The 15,321-nt window shown below is 39.4% G+C and overlaps 1 long non-coding RNA gene across 1 annotated transcript; it reads left to right on the top strand.

Moving 5' to 3' along the window:
* The first annotated feature begins 1,089 nt into the window (after positions 1-1,089).
* Positions 1,090-15,320, top strand: LOC131461088 (uncharacterized). The gene is made up of 3 exons (XR_009240439.1): positions 1,090-1,661; positions 1,773-1,929; positions 15,156-15,320. It is a non-coding gene; the product is annotated as an uncharacterized LOC131461088 (long non-coding RNA).
* The last annotated feature ends 1 nt before the right edge of the window (position 15,321 follows it).

Raw genomic sequence — 15,321 nt, forward strand, 5'->3', positions numbered from 1 at the left:
TTTGATTTTATTGGGATTAAATCTGCCTCCTGTGAAAAGTCTGCAGCTGACTTTTTACACCTCTGTATTTTAACGTTGGTGTTACTTTGAGAGCTCAATATTTCTCAGGTTGCACTCGGTGTAACCACTGAGGCTATAGGGTAAAGGTGCTTTAGCGCGACCTGGGGTCTGTCCCAGAGACAACCACACAGTATACAACCAAGTTACTGCACTGTTACTTTAGATGAAAGAGAATCTTCACGTTTTTTGTCAAAAACGACAAACTTTATTTTCATCAATCTTTGCTACATTTCACACAGAGGATTGTAACTAACACTTCCCAGCTAACAATTGTTGGTTCCCAGAAAGTTCTGGGAACGTTACATTTTGGTTGCTGGAACGTTCCCTGAAAGCCCCCCCCCCAGGTTTTCCTGTGGTTGTCACAGACATTTTTCCAAACTTTAGTTTTTGGTTGCACGTTTGGTTCCCAGAACATTACTTTGTTACAACCTTCATACAACCTTTAGAGAACGTTCTCTTAAGGTTACCAGAAGCATACCTAACTCTGAGTGAATGTTCTATAAACGTTAGTTTTTGGTTTGGTGGTAACTAACCTTAGGAGAACCTTAGGGGAACGTTCTTTGAACGTTGCGTGTCTGTAGGGTTTGTATTGGGCCCTTTTGTTTTTTAACCTTTTGTCCAGAAGCTCAAATGAAACGCAGTCAGGGGAAGAGACTGCGGTGACGCACCCTGGATGAGCGGCTACTGATTTAATGAAGTGTGAAACCCGCGGGGATGTCACGGAGATTATTGCCTTCCCGTGACGTTAATTATTAATCTCATTACATTACACGTTGCGAGTGAGAGATATGGGTGCAGATGTCTCGGCATACAAATTGGAATGCCGACAGTCACGTGTTTTTTTGTTTGTTTGTTTGTTTGTTTAATGGCAGGATGGAGGAGAGGAGGTCACAGCATCACTGTGTCACTCGGGACTGACCTCACACTCTTGCCGTGACGTGTCACAACTTGTTTTCGCCTCCTAAATAAAAGGTTTTTCCACAGCTGAAGACGAAGACAGTCTCCAAAGAATCCTTATGATACTGGACCTCACAGCTGTCCACACACACACACACTCACACACACACACACACACACACACACACACACACACACGCGCGCACCAGGCTCTGGCTTTATGATGTGTTTATTTACATCAGGTTGATTCATTTGTACAGATTTGTACGACGAGACGCGGTGTGTGTGTGTGCGCGCGCGCGGGACTGCGCTCCTGCGTGGATCAGCTGCGTGAAAACCTTCTGAGAGTTGAGGTTCTCGCAGTTTTGGCGCGCTTCTCCGTAAACGCGCTTATTTCTCAGCTGATAGATTTGAAATATTGCCAGGGATAGATCTTTAAATCTGAGTCAACATCAAACAATCAGTAACATCCTTTAGATTTAGTCGTTGAATGAAAAAAATAATACTGTATTTTTCACACTTGGTGATAATGGAATTAAAGTGAGGAGAGAACAGAAGTGGGCGTCACTTGTGATTTTGTCTCGAGACATCTGTGGACCTGTGGACTTCATCCCGCAGCCTTGTTGCGCGCCCGCGTGTGTGTGTGTGATCTGTGCAGCACCACGGACAGCTCCGCAGCTGCACGCGCTTCCTTCAAACTTCAGGTGGCGACTCTCATCACCTACTCCTCCTCCTCCTCCTCCTCCTCCTTTTCTTCATTTCTTCATTAATCCTGCTCTGTTGCAGTTTCACACACAGAGATCCTTTTCTTTTAGGGTTCATAAAACAAAAACAACAACAACACACGAAGCAAACGTCTCCTCTTCTGCAGAAGATGCTGCTGCTCTGGTTCTTTACCGTCTGTTCATCGCACATCATCATCAGCAGCAGCAGCAGCAGCAGCAGCGCTGGACACCAAGGAGAGCTGCACAGGTAAGAGATGTGTTTGTGTGTTTGTGTGTTTGTGTGTTTGTGTGTTTGCGTGTTGCTGCTGATTTGTGTTGAATAACTTTACATTGGAAGAAAGTGTGCGTTTGTTTAAGGAGCTGACTTCACACTGGGTCTGGGGTTAGTTTGTTTTGTTGTTGGCACTGTTGTTTCCCTCTGTATTGGAGACAGTTTATTATTCTAATAGATCCATCTTTTTTTGTGAGATCCACGCGCAACCTATAATCACATGTGCGCGAGGCTGCTGAAAACTATTATGAAATATAGGCGCGGCAGCATCAGCAGCATCAGCAGCATCAAACACTCCGCCATAGTATTATAGTATACAGTATCTCTCAGTATCTGGCAAAACGAGAAAAAGTGTGAAACGCAGTGCGGGGAAGTGGATTAGTCGAGAATTAGTTTGTGTGGCACAGTGTGTTGGTGTGAGGCAACGTGTTATATGATGTGATCCTGTTTTTGTTTTAAAAAGAAGGCGTTTCTTCTGACTTTTGAGCATTTTTATCCAGCGTGGTTGTAGATCTGATCCCACATTGTTGTCAGTTTGCTTGAAAAACGGTAAAGACACAGATTGTGTGTCATCGTCAGATCACCAAGAGTTCAAAATGCGCGAGGAATATAAATGAAAACCCACTCACCCACAAGGGCGCACATATTTCGAGGTTGTGTCATTAACTGAAGCAAAATGTTGTGTGGATGCTTTTTTTCTTCTTTCTACAGTCCCACAGGGATCTGTGCTGCATGCTCAGCAGATACAGACACAAAGCATCCCATAATTATAAGCATTTTTAGTAAATTATGACACCAACACTTTGACTGATCACCCATATACTCTATGTCCCAGAAATCTTCCTCCTCCTCCTCCTCCTCCTGTGAGACTAAGAGTGTAGGATGATGCATGTGTGAGCACAGCATTCACAGTGAGAGATGTTGATTAGTGTAAATTATTCAGGTGATGGCTGAGTGAGGAACACGCTGCCATCATCTCAACCAAGTACAGCAGCAGCAGGAGGAGGAGGAGGAGGAGGAGGAGGAGGAGGAAGGAGGCTGCTGCATGTCTGTGACCTGTGATGCCTCCACGGCTCTGACCTGCAGTCACTGTCCGTCACCTGACACAGAGGCAGTGTTATGTGAGGACACACACACACACACACACACACACACACACACACACAGTGTACAGGCTGTTAATTAGACAAGCAGAGATTGTGTAGAAGCGTCTAACAAGTTAGCAACAAAGCACCGGTGTCTAATGATCTGCAGAGAAAACAACAAACAAAGCTACTGTATGCTCACTCATAAAAGTCCTGATCTTTCTTCCTCTCTCAGGTTAACTTCAGTACTTTGATATAACACAGGTTTGTCTCGCCGTCCAAACTTGACCTCCTGAATCTCTCGGCCCTGAGGTTTATCACCAGGCCTCTGCTCTCAGGGCTCATTACTGTGCTTTATACTTTGCTGCTGCGATGGCCGTCCCTCACTTGGCGAAGGCTAACACTGTGTGGTGCACGGCCATTTACAAAAGTTATCTTCGGAGAAGTTTTCCTGTCGAGTCAGAAGTTTACAACAAACGAAGGCAAATGAATCCTGGGGCTGAAACAATCTCCAAACGTCCTCCTCCCTTTTAAATGCTTCCAAACACAGCGTGAAGGACGTGTTTACTGCTTTACCTCACGATACATAAAAGCCTAATTATTAAGGCCTGGACTAGAGTGCATAGTACAAACACACGCCCATTTAATTACTTTGTATCCTGTTGAAATTTCTGTTTAAAGGGTATTTGTTTCACAAATCACAGCGGTGTCACCGGGCGACACCAGAGATAAACGTCGCGTGGAGCTGATTATTCATCGTAGTTTGAATTGTTTGACTTGAATCCGACCGACGTTTGTTTATTACATTGAGAAGTGACGCGCTGCACTTTTATAATTACAGTCCATTCATCGTTAATTTTAACGGAGCGTGATTAAACTGCGTAGCTTTAATTTCTGCTTAACATCTGCTTTTGCTCCATCATCACTCGGCGCTCTCTGAACAATGAGCTGCGGTTGTATCAGCTGCCAGCTCCCAGACATTAAATTAGTGTATGATGAATCCCTCCAGTCCCATCAAAAAGGACAGTTTAATCGCTTGGACTTACTCCTCACACACACACACACACACACACACACACACACACACAGTGAGATATAGATATGGGTTGGATGTGTGCCACTGTTTTGTGTATAAAGTCCACTCTGTACGATACACCTGGTGCCTATAGCATCTGTGAAATGAAATATTTAAAGTCTCGCTGCACACTTATGTACGGGCTGGAGTCGCAGCGAGACGACACAACATCTGCTCCAGTGAGACTGTGACGAGACACACGTGACGTTTGTTTGTTTGTGTGTGTGTGTGTGTGTGTGTATGTGTGTGTGCTTCTGGTTCAGGTACGAGACGAGGGCAAAAACCTTTCAATTCAGACACTATTTCAGCGTAGAACACAGAGCATTTCGGCTGCTTTAACTATGTTTAAACATACACTATATACAGAGGTTATAAGAATGTGTAATATAGCGTGTCTTATATCCTTTTTTCCATCACAACCTGGTAAATCTTTCCATTTTCACCGACTATATAAACACACCTGAGTAAAATGTACTCAAAATGTTTAACCCCCAGTGCTCACAGTTACACCCATGGTACATTGCTTTGGGAATAATATACAACTCCTTTTATGGACATCCTGGGCGCGTGTGTTTATAGGTCACATATTCAGGCTTTTAAAAAAATTGTGTTTTTTTTCCCTGTTGTTGAGTCAGTTTTTAGTCATGATATAAATAATTGTGCAGAAGTCACAAAATTAGAGCGTTTTTCTTTTCTTTTTGTTCATAAAAACGAGCCGAGTGAACGTTGAACTGTGACGTATTTCACAAATTTCACAAATCCAATCCGATTTTAAACATTTTGAGTACTTTTTGCTCAGGTGAGTTTATATAGTTGGTGAAAATGGAATTTTTTTTTTTGCCTAGGTTGTGCTGAAAAAAAGGATATAAAACACTATATATGGGTGCAGTGACAGTATACGGTCATGTATTTAAACAATTTGAACTCAGACGCTTCCTTGATGCTGAATTACTGATGTGTCCTCTTCTCTGAAATGCAGTCGTTATAAATAACTCAGTCTCTGTGTTTACATTTGCTGGAGATGAGTTCCATCTCAGCCACATCAACGCCTTGTGTTGATTCATCCTACACTTCCTGCTCTTACTAGAATAGAAATCTGACTCCATCAATATTTAATAAATAAGGAGTTACTTATTTTAAATGATTCTGTGCTTAATTTAAGATATATTTGGAGCGTAAAGGTTTCTTGATACATTCTGTAATCTTCTCTCCGATCAGTTTTTCACTGCTGCTGACGCGGTGTTAAACCTTTAACACCGAGCGCATCGCAGACGACACTTTGCATTACCGTAATTATGCAAAGGTTTGTGCTGTCGGGGAAAAAATTCCAGTGGTTTCTGAAAGCTGCAAAGTCGCATGTCGAAGACAACGTGTGGTTATTTACTGTAATTTCACTCGCGCTGTTGCAGGAAGCCAATGAATCAAAGTCTTTGTCAACAGAGAGGAGAGAGTTGGAAAAACATCTCTACATTGTCTCCATTTTTTGGCCTGTTTTTTCAATGTTATGCTAAATATGTTTTATACTGTTCCAATTTCAAATGTCACCCTTTAACACCTTATTTTAACCATAAAAGGACCAGAAAATGTCCTGTGACTAATTACTTTTGATCATTTTTCCAGAATAACTTTCAATATCTAACATTTATTTACAATTTACTGCATGATAAAATGGTGTGTTAACAATTTAAAATGAAGTTTTATTTAGAAAAAAACACTGTAGTTGTACACAAACACCAGATTTTGGGTGTTAATACATTCTGACAGTTTGGTTGTGAGCGTTTTTAATGTTGTGAGCAGTGTGTGCCGCTGGAGTATTATTTTATCATCTTGTAACGCATCAGATTAATCTTGTGACCTGTTGTAGAGGTCCTGACCCTCAGGTTGGGAACCGCTGCAGTTAAAATGCTGGTCTGCAATCACCTCATGTTTAATAGCATTCATGGTGATACAGTATGTGATCGTGCTGTGACTCAAAGGTTCATTTCCCAGAGATTAAGACATTTCAGTTATTACATGTTCACTTCTCACCTGGATTTGTACGAGCGCAAAATGAATATTATATTATATTGCATAACTATTCCCCACGCTTGGGTTATTATTACTTATTACTACTTATTACTTATTGTTATTATTCATTTTCAAAAGTCTCTCAGTCAGTTTGGCAGAAAAGATGACGTATGAGTAACCAGATTTTTTAAAGCCAAAAACCTCAAAACTTCTGCAACAAAGATGGAAATCCAAATTACAGTTCAATGCACTCACATACTTAACTCAGCCAGTGTAAGGATAATAACCACTTACAAACGTGAGCTCTCATCTCATTGCATTTAAAACTGCATCCTAATGGTTTTCTTAACAAAAAAAAGAATAAAAATAAAATAAAAAAACCTGATGTTTTTAGGCCACTTTGCTCTAACAGTGCGGTGCTGTGACGATGAATAATGCAAAGATACAATAAAAACCTTTAAAACAAAAAGTGCCACATGTCCATTTCAGTGTTGGAGCCAATCACAGTCCCGGCAGTAATGATCTGTGAGAGACAAAGAGAGAGGATGAATGTTTGATGAGGGAGGCAGAACGAGGCTTCTGGGACGAGAATGGACTATTGAAGACATGCAAGGGATTCCCACTGTACAGGTGCAGCAGGAGGAGGAGGAGGAGGAGGAGGAGGAGGAGGAGGAGATAGATGATAGATCTTTGAAAGATGGGACAAGCTGTTTGTAACACAGGCATATAGGCTGCAGACATGCTGTAAGATGAGGTTGGCCGTATGATAATCAGCATGATATGAGACTCCTTGTCCATTTACCGACTATCTAAAGTGAAAGTAAAAGCCCACTCGTGTGATAGAAATCGGTCACATTGAGGCAATGAGCCCCCTGCATTGATTTGTGTCTTCTTAGTTGCAATAGCTGCTACTCAGAGAATGCCTTAAAATTCCAACTGAAGGCGCCTCCTCCTCCTCCTCCTCCTCCTCCTCCTCCTCCTCGCTCTCTAATTGCTAATCGTATAAATGACCTTATTCCGGAAAGGTCAGCAGTTGTGTTTTTGTGGAGACGTTTGATTGTTTAACACGTGAAAGTTCAGGTCTCACATTGATTCAGTCAATCTTCCTGGCAACAGTAAGTCAACGGGATTCTAGTGCACAGTTGCTTTCCTGGTGCTTTTAAACAGACAATTCATGTTAGTTGTTGAATAGCACGACAAAGATATGACGATACATATAGAAATAAGTGAAAATATTGTATCATTATGTTCCTGCCAACAACATGGTTGGGGTTCTAAGGCGAGTGCTCTACATCTATCTAGAGCTGAAACAGTCCTCAACTATTCTGATCATCGATTGATCGGTTTGAAGCTTTTTTCCCATAATTACAACAAGATTTCTCATTGTTTTAGCTTTTTAAGGGAATATTTTCTGGTTTCTTTGCTCCATATAACAAAGAAATCATTAAACACTGAATCCTTCTGGTTTGTGGATGAAACGAGACATTCGATCATCGAACATCATCATTTCCAGGTTTGAAAAACACTGATCAACGTCTTTTAGTTTTTTTCTTTCATTTTAAGGACCAAACAATTAATCGTGAAAATAACTGTCAGATTAATCGATTATGAAAATAACTGTTAGTTGCAGCTCTACATGTATCATAGTTCAGGCAGTGCAGTCTTGTGATATATGTATACTGTGCATGTTTAACCCTTAGAACACAGAGCATTTCGGCTGCTTTCTTCCATGACTATGTTTAAACATATGGCAAATACAGAGGCTGTAAGAATGTGCAATATAAAGTGTCTTATATCCTTTTAATCAACAACTATATAAACACACCTGAGCAAAAAGTACTAAAGTTAAAAGAAAAACCACATCTATTTGGTGACACAATTGTTGTTACTTTATGTCACGACTAAAAATGCGATATAAAATGAATCATAACTTTGACTCAACGACACATAAGAAGACATGTTTTAAAGCCTGAATATGTGACTTATAGACATGTCCATATACATCCTTGTCCTTGGGCAAGACACTTTAGCTTTGTATTACTAGAATAGGGGTAGTATTTTTGAAAGATTGTGCTTCCCAACCAAGATGGCGGACACTGTTTACATTCTGGGAATGAGGTCCCGCCTCCCTACGAGTGGGTCTAAAAACCACCTGTTGCCCCTGACAACTTAGCGTGTGGTATGAAAGTGTGAGTGAACGTGTGTGGTCATAAAGACTAGAAAAACGCTATAGAAATACAGACCATTTACCATATAAGGAGTTGTGTATTATTCCCACGGCAAATTTAGCATGGGTGTTCAAAGGGTTAATATTTTAAATAATAATAATATATTGTGCATCCATACTCGGGTAAGTTGACCTGTGAATCTTCTACAAATTGTGTGTTTTTTTTAATGTATCAGAGAAGCTAAAGTATGTTTGTCGTTAAAGAAGAAAACAAGTTACTGTTGACACGATTCATGATTAATAATTCCTCTGCCTTGGCGTGACTGATGAGTTACTACACGTGTTAGTTACTTAGTCGGGCAGCAAATTCATTATTTGGAGATGAAAGTATGTGTATAGTATGTTAACATCTCTGCAAACAAGAGTGTTTGATTAAAATATTGTTTCTTATAGACTTGCAGAGAAGCTTCCATTTTTTTTATTTTTCAATTCTCAACAATGCAGCTCTAAAAATGTTGCTCACTGAGCTCCATTGTTTTTTTTGTTTTGTTTGAAATTCTAAGCACATTCTGTGCTAATACATTAAACAAAACAATACAATAGATATTTTTTCCAGATAGTTTCTGAGCAGCTACGACACGTACAGATAAAAACACGGATGCTTCTCTGCATTTTCAGTAGAGCTGTTTTATCAGTTTTGTGGGAACTCATTTAGCAGCGACTCCAATGTAATTGATTCATTAATATTCAAAAGTTACTTTTTCTTAAAAGCCTAAAATCACTTGTAACAGCTTCTCAAATATAAGAATGATCTGATTTCTTTGTTTCATGCAGAGAAAAGTAAAGTTGACCGTACGTGATGGTAGAATGAATCAATGCTCTGGTGCTTTAATATGTTTTTAATAGTTTTTGGATTCAATTAAGTCCCTGGCTTTAGTGTTTTCATTTGCTGGCAATGGATTATTAATAATCCCATCATTTTAATGTGTGTCAAGGAATTCAATTACATATAAAATATTCAATAGCTTCATTTGACACAGATGCTCCCAGGATTTGAGCCTCTTGCACCGTGGCCGTGCGTGCACACATGTGTGGGCTACATGAGTGTGAGCACTCTTCCCCATTAGCAGACCATCTTCAGTCGCCCAACCCAACCCAACCCACCCCCACCCACCCAGGAACGTTCTCTTTGTCAGCTGGAAATGTGATTTTAGGGGAAGCCTGACTCCCATTACCTCTGCTTCCTCTTAACTAGGCTCTGAGTCGTCCCTCAGGGATCTGCAGCCCGCTCATCCACATGGCTCAGGGCTGCATATACAGAGGATGACCACCACTCTTCGACACTTGCTATCGCCTGGGGGGACATTACCATATTAATGCTGCGCTTCACTCCTGGGACAAATGAGTGTCATTAAAAAGAAAGAAAGAAAGAAAAAAAAAAGGAATCAGCCTGGACCTCAAACTCCTCTTACACTGCTGCCCACACTTTTCTTTTTTCCTGCCCTCCTGCATCTGCTGTTTTTCTCCTCCCATTCCTTCACACAGTCTGGTTTGAAGTGTGCAAGAGGCTGGCAGGCTTTACGCTCTTGAATTAAAAAGGCCATCTGGTGAAGAGGGAAACAGAGATGGTTGTATAGGAGGAGAGAGGAGAGAAAGGAGAGTTTGTTTTTTCCATTTTTTTCTTTCTTTGAAGTTAACACGTAGACAGAATCCTGGGTGTGCTGTTACATCTAAAGAGTAAATACTGCTACTACTTACATGCCTGTCATTTACACACACACACACACACACATAGTATTTTTCAAATTGTAGCACGCTCATCTGTATGTCAAACACAGGAATGCCAAGAATAGTTTGTGATACATGTTTTCACCATTCATGTGTCCACACGACACTTTAACTCATAGAATATAGTTTTTTAACCTCCCCATGGATCTGTGCCGCATCATTCATGAGGCATTAAGGAAGTGTCTGAGTAAAATTGTTTAAATACAAAACTGTATTTTCACTGAACAAAGAGCTGAATCATTAAAAGTGAACTGACGTATTTCTAAATTTCACAAATTCAATCCGATTTTAAAATGTTTTTAGTACTTTTTGCTCAGGTATGTTTATATAGTTGGTGAAAATTATTTTCTTTTTAATTTTTTATCAGATTGCCTAGGTTGTGCTGAAAAACAGATATAAGACACTCTATATTGTACATTCTCATAGCCTCTGTATATACAGTATGTTTAAACATAGTAATGGAAAACAACTGCCGAAATTTTTAAGGGATAATATTGGAAAATATTCCTAGTATAGTCCTATAGCACTTACTGATTGGCTGCCAATGATGTCTATAGACGTACATTTAAATACAACGGTTCACTGCCAATGACGTTTGATGAAAAAAAGAGTGTACTCAGAGTGTTTCAGAGTTTACATAGTCATAGGACACACTGTTTTGTGGGTCAAAAAAATCGGTCAAAATGCTGTAAAACGCTTGGCAGTTCTGCGCTGAATATGGCAGCCAATGAGTAAATCTCCCGCCTCCTGCCCTTGGATCCACTTTGGCACTCTCACCCTCTGTCAGTCCACTGTTCCTAGCTAGTGGACTTATTCCTCTTTTGTAAGTGGCTTTGGCTAAAAGCATCAGCTAAATGCTTAAATGTTAAATATAATTTATTCTGCAGAAGGTTTTTTTTTTTTTTTTTTTTACATTTTACAAACTAAAAGTCCGCTCACCAACGAGTTTTTCAACTCACAACCAATCACCGCTAATCGACAGGTGTTTAATACAGAGGCTGCTGCGATGACTCCAGCCAACACAGCCAATCCTAAAAACCAAGACGGGGCAATGGCAGCTGAAACACGAACAGGAGGAAAGAAAAAAAAGAAAAAAATCAAGACAAGTGTGACAGAAATCACAGAGTGCACGTGAAATCAGGCTAAATTAAGCCTGGCTTTTGCACATCATTCCTCATGTTACTTTGTTACCATGTGATATCATGATGAGGCGGAGCATTCGGTGGCTCCTTCTGGTGGGAGATCGTGTCATGTATGAACTCACAATGGCCGCACAGACTTCCAGTCACAAGACAGTGAAGTGTGGGATTCACAGCGATTCCCATAACTCTGAAAAGTCTGTGTTGTGAACTTGGCTTTCACATGAGACTGGGAACATGGCCTGAACATAATCTTAGGGTCCGTCTTAAGATAACAAAACCAAACTAACAACACTACTCAATACATATATATTTACAAACATTGCTTATTACAGATTATATGCTGGACTATTTCATGTCTCCAGCAATGATTAAAACTAGTCACATAAACATCATAAAATCCCACATTGTTATTCTTACGTTTTTCCCCTAAGGATTAAATAATATATACATATATACATATATATATATATATATATATATATATATATATATATATATATGTATGTATATATATATATATATATAATTTGTTTGCAGTCTGTTTGTGATCATAGCATCATCTCATATTTATGTGTACATATGACTAATAATAATAATAATAATAATAAAATTCATGTTAGAGATGCTGCATTAAAACCAAAACACCCTTAAGCACAGAAACATCTTTTCTAAAAGGCTTGAATACAGTCTTCCAGATTGTCCCTGGACAATTCCCGCTTTTCTCAAAGTTTGCAGGTTATCGGTAACTTTATATTTACTGTACAAAATGAGCGTGGAATAAATCATTTAACTCTTGGCAAGAAGCAAAGAAGCATATTTCCCAAACTGTCAGACTATTTCTTTTAAGTTATTTTGCCTTAAAAGTAGAAACTTTGCTAAAATTGGAGAGGAGATTACTAACCTCACTGCTTGAGACTTAGTCAGCTTGTGTAAAAAGGATGTTTTTTTCCAGGAGAAAAAGTTTGTGCTATTATAATGTGTTGGAACTTGCAGTATAATGAGCAGGGATGGGAAGAGCCCACTGGAGACGGAGGCTCCCTGTGGGAGTGCAGGATTGGGGGAGAAGACTGACACTGTGTCAGCCAGAAACCCTTTAGTCACCATTCTCTCTCAAGGCTGAGAGCACACATACTTTACTGGAATGACTGCAGACACAACTCTACTGAGAATAAACATATTCAAACTGTTCACAGCCCAAGACTGTACTTTATTTTGCCATGTGAGTATTTATGGAGGCAATGTTTACTCATAATGCAGAGATAAACTTCAGCCAGTATATACTCCTCTAACACTGAAGTCTGTCTATCTATCTATCTGTCTATCTATCTATCTATCTCTCTATCTATCTGTCTATCTGTCTATCTATCTATCTATCTATCTATCTATCTATCTATCTATCTATCTATCTATCTATCTATCTATCTATCTATCTATCAGTTAGCGTGCTAGTTAGCTTGTGAGCTATCAAGCTAGTCTGTATCTATCACAAAGCTTTGACGTTTCTGGTCAAGTAAGAATATTGACGAATGATCAAATCTGTGATATTATTAAAGTCATATCTGATCAGATAATTGTTTTATTTGTCATAAAAAAAAAGCCAAAGCAAGAACACTATTTGACGACGTCTCATCAGTTTGGACACGATGCAGTTTCTCCCGTAGGATCAAGCCAGCACTATGCATGCATGGTCAGACTGGCCCACTTGCTTTGGTCTGTCTTCCACTTCCTTTTTCACCCTCTATATCTTCTGGCAAGTTTCCATGGAAACAAGAGGGGGGAGACGGAGAGAATAGAGAGAGGGAGACAAGAAACTGAGAAAAATCCCAAAGAATGGGGTCTGCAGCCCAACGCCCTTTGAGAGCTTTATGTTGTTTTTAATGGTGAGTTAGTACTTTGGTGACAGATGTGAGTAATAACACTCAACTCACCTGCTCACCAGCACCGTCAATTACTGCACGTCATTTGGCTTGACACGTTCAGACAATTGATGTGACAGATCACTCCGGCTCGTTAATACACTCTATGATAAACTCCTGCTTAATGAAGCCGCTGGGATCTGTCAGGTCTGACACTCAGAGTGAACACAAACCCCCGTGTCTCTCTGCTGCCAATCCATAGGTGTTGTGAAGTGGATCCGCTTTAACTCTATCTATCTATCTATCTATCTATCTATCTATCTATCATACCAAGCTAAATTACCTTTATTAATGTGGTGGTAGAAAGAAAACAGTATACAATTAAAGATAACACATGTCATATTTTATGAATAGGTTTGTAAACAGAGTGCAAGTTGTTTGTTTTCATGCAGAGATTAGAATATCAATACCACTTCCTTTCAGGCAAGTGCTCACTTCCCCCCCACTTTTTTCATTTCAAATGAAAAATTCATACCCAATAGCCCAAAATGTGACACTTGGCAGATGGAAAACAATTGGAAAACAATTTGAAGAGTTAATGTAGATTTAGATAAAATCCCACTAATTTAGTTTGTATGCATGAAAGGGATTTTAATACCTTGTTGTTTATGTGGGGTTTGCTCTGGATAAATTGTTTTTAAGACTGGGTAAGTACTTAATTTGCTTTGACCAAATGTTCCTTTGCTATATTTTCCTCGGGTGTTTTCTTTTGTCTCTGTAGAGTAGAGGAGCATGTGCACACGTGATTATCAAAGGTTGTTTTTTTTTTTTGCAATTATCTGCCTCAGAAAAAGAAGTAAAATGAGGTCAGACTGACACTAAAACAAAATCACACTCTCAGAAAAGCCTTGCACAGGGACAGATTTATAATGCATGACAAAACCTGAGAGAACTGATTGGGAGATTTTTGTGGTTTACTCGATGGATGATAAATTCTGCCTTCAAGATTTTGTCAACACTCAGTTGATTATTTGTAGAAAATGAAGTCCTTCAAACGTAAACTTGTCAAATGGTAATTGTCTTGTAATTTGTGCAGAACTGATGCTATGACTAATGAACACCACCAGCAATTAGCATCACCTGATCACTAATGGATGCAGATGATATATATGATAACATGGCACAATGGCCGTTTCTCGTGCGTACTTGTGCGTACTTGTGCGTATTCCCCTACTTGTGAAAACGTCATCAGCCTCGGTCCAAGTTTTGTTCCAATTCTCAAGTATGTGAGCAGCGAGTACGGAAGTTTTACCAAATATGCATCGGGTGGTGACTTGAGCGTACTTGGGAAAGCCATGTATCCCAGAATGCATTTTGGTGGAACATAGCAGCAGATAATACAAACATAAACCTGAAATAAATATTTTTCTGTGTCCCGGAACACAGTTTTAAGATCATTTGAAGCGAGAAATTAGTCATTTAGAATTCAATTTTAACTTTGAATTTTAGATTCATATTAAAGTTGCACGGTCATTGTATCTGTATATAAATATAATATGTACATATATATACGCACACACTACTCTACAATGCTGTAATATAACTATTTCCACATTGTATACTGTATATTTTAATAAAAATAAATTAATAAATGAAGTTAAATATTTAAAATGTGCAAATAATAACTATATATATGTATTTCATATGTACATTTATTAACACTGTAGGTGGCGGTAATGAGGCTTAAGCACAATTCAAACAGTAGAACAAAGAAGTACGCTGCTGTTCCAATTGAAGAATCATACTTATCTATCTATCTATCTATCTATCTATCTATCTATCTATCTATCTATCTATCTATCTATCTATCTATCTATCTATCTATCTATCTATCCATCTATCTATCTATCTACTTGGCGAGTATGTACTCCAGGCGTACTTCTCAAGTAGATACTTCCCAAGTACGCAAGTACATACTTGCATACTTGAGTATTGAGAAAAGCCAATGTTTTCTGAGACAAAGCCGTCATTGTACTCGCACTCAAAGGCTGTGACTGACTTTCCTCTCTGTTTGATCTCCAGGCTGTAATCTACGAAAACTCTGAAAAAGAGAGGGACAGAGAAGATGGAACTGACCCTGTAAATGGCCTCTGCGAGAATAAAACCACGGATGCTGTGAGATCCGCTGCTGCAGAGGCTTTCTCTTCTTCTCTTTGGTGCTGCCACGATCAAACGCCAACCATTCGCC

Source organism: Solea solea, chromosome 6 (assembly GCF_958295425.1).
Source record: "Solea solea chromosome 6, fSolSol10.1, whole genome shotgun sequence".
In the NCBI taxonomy this organism is placed as follows: domain Eukaryota; kingdom Metazoa; phylum Chordata; class Actinopteri; order Pleuronectiformes; family Soleidae; genus Solea; species Solea solea.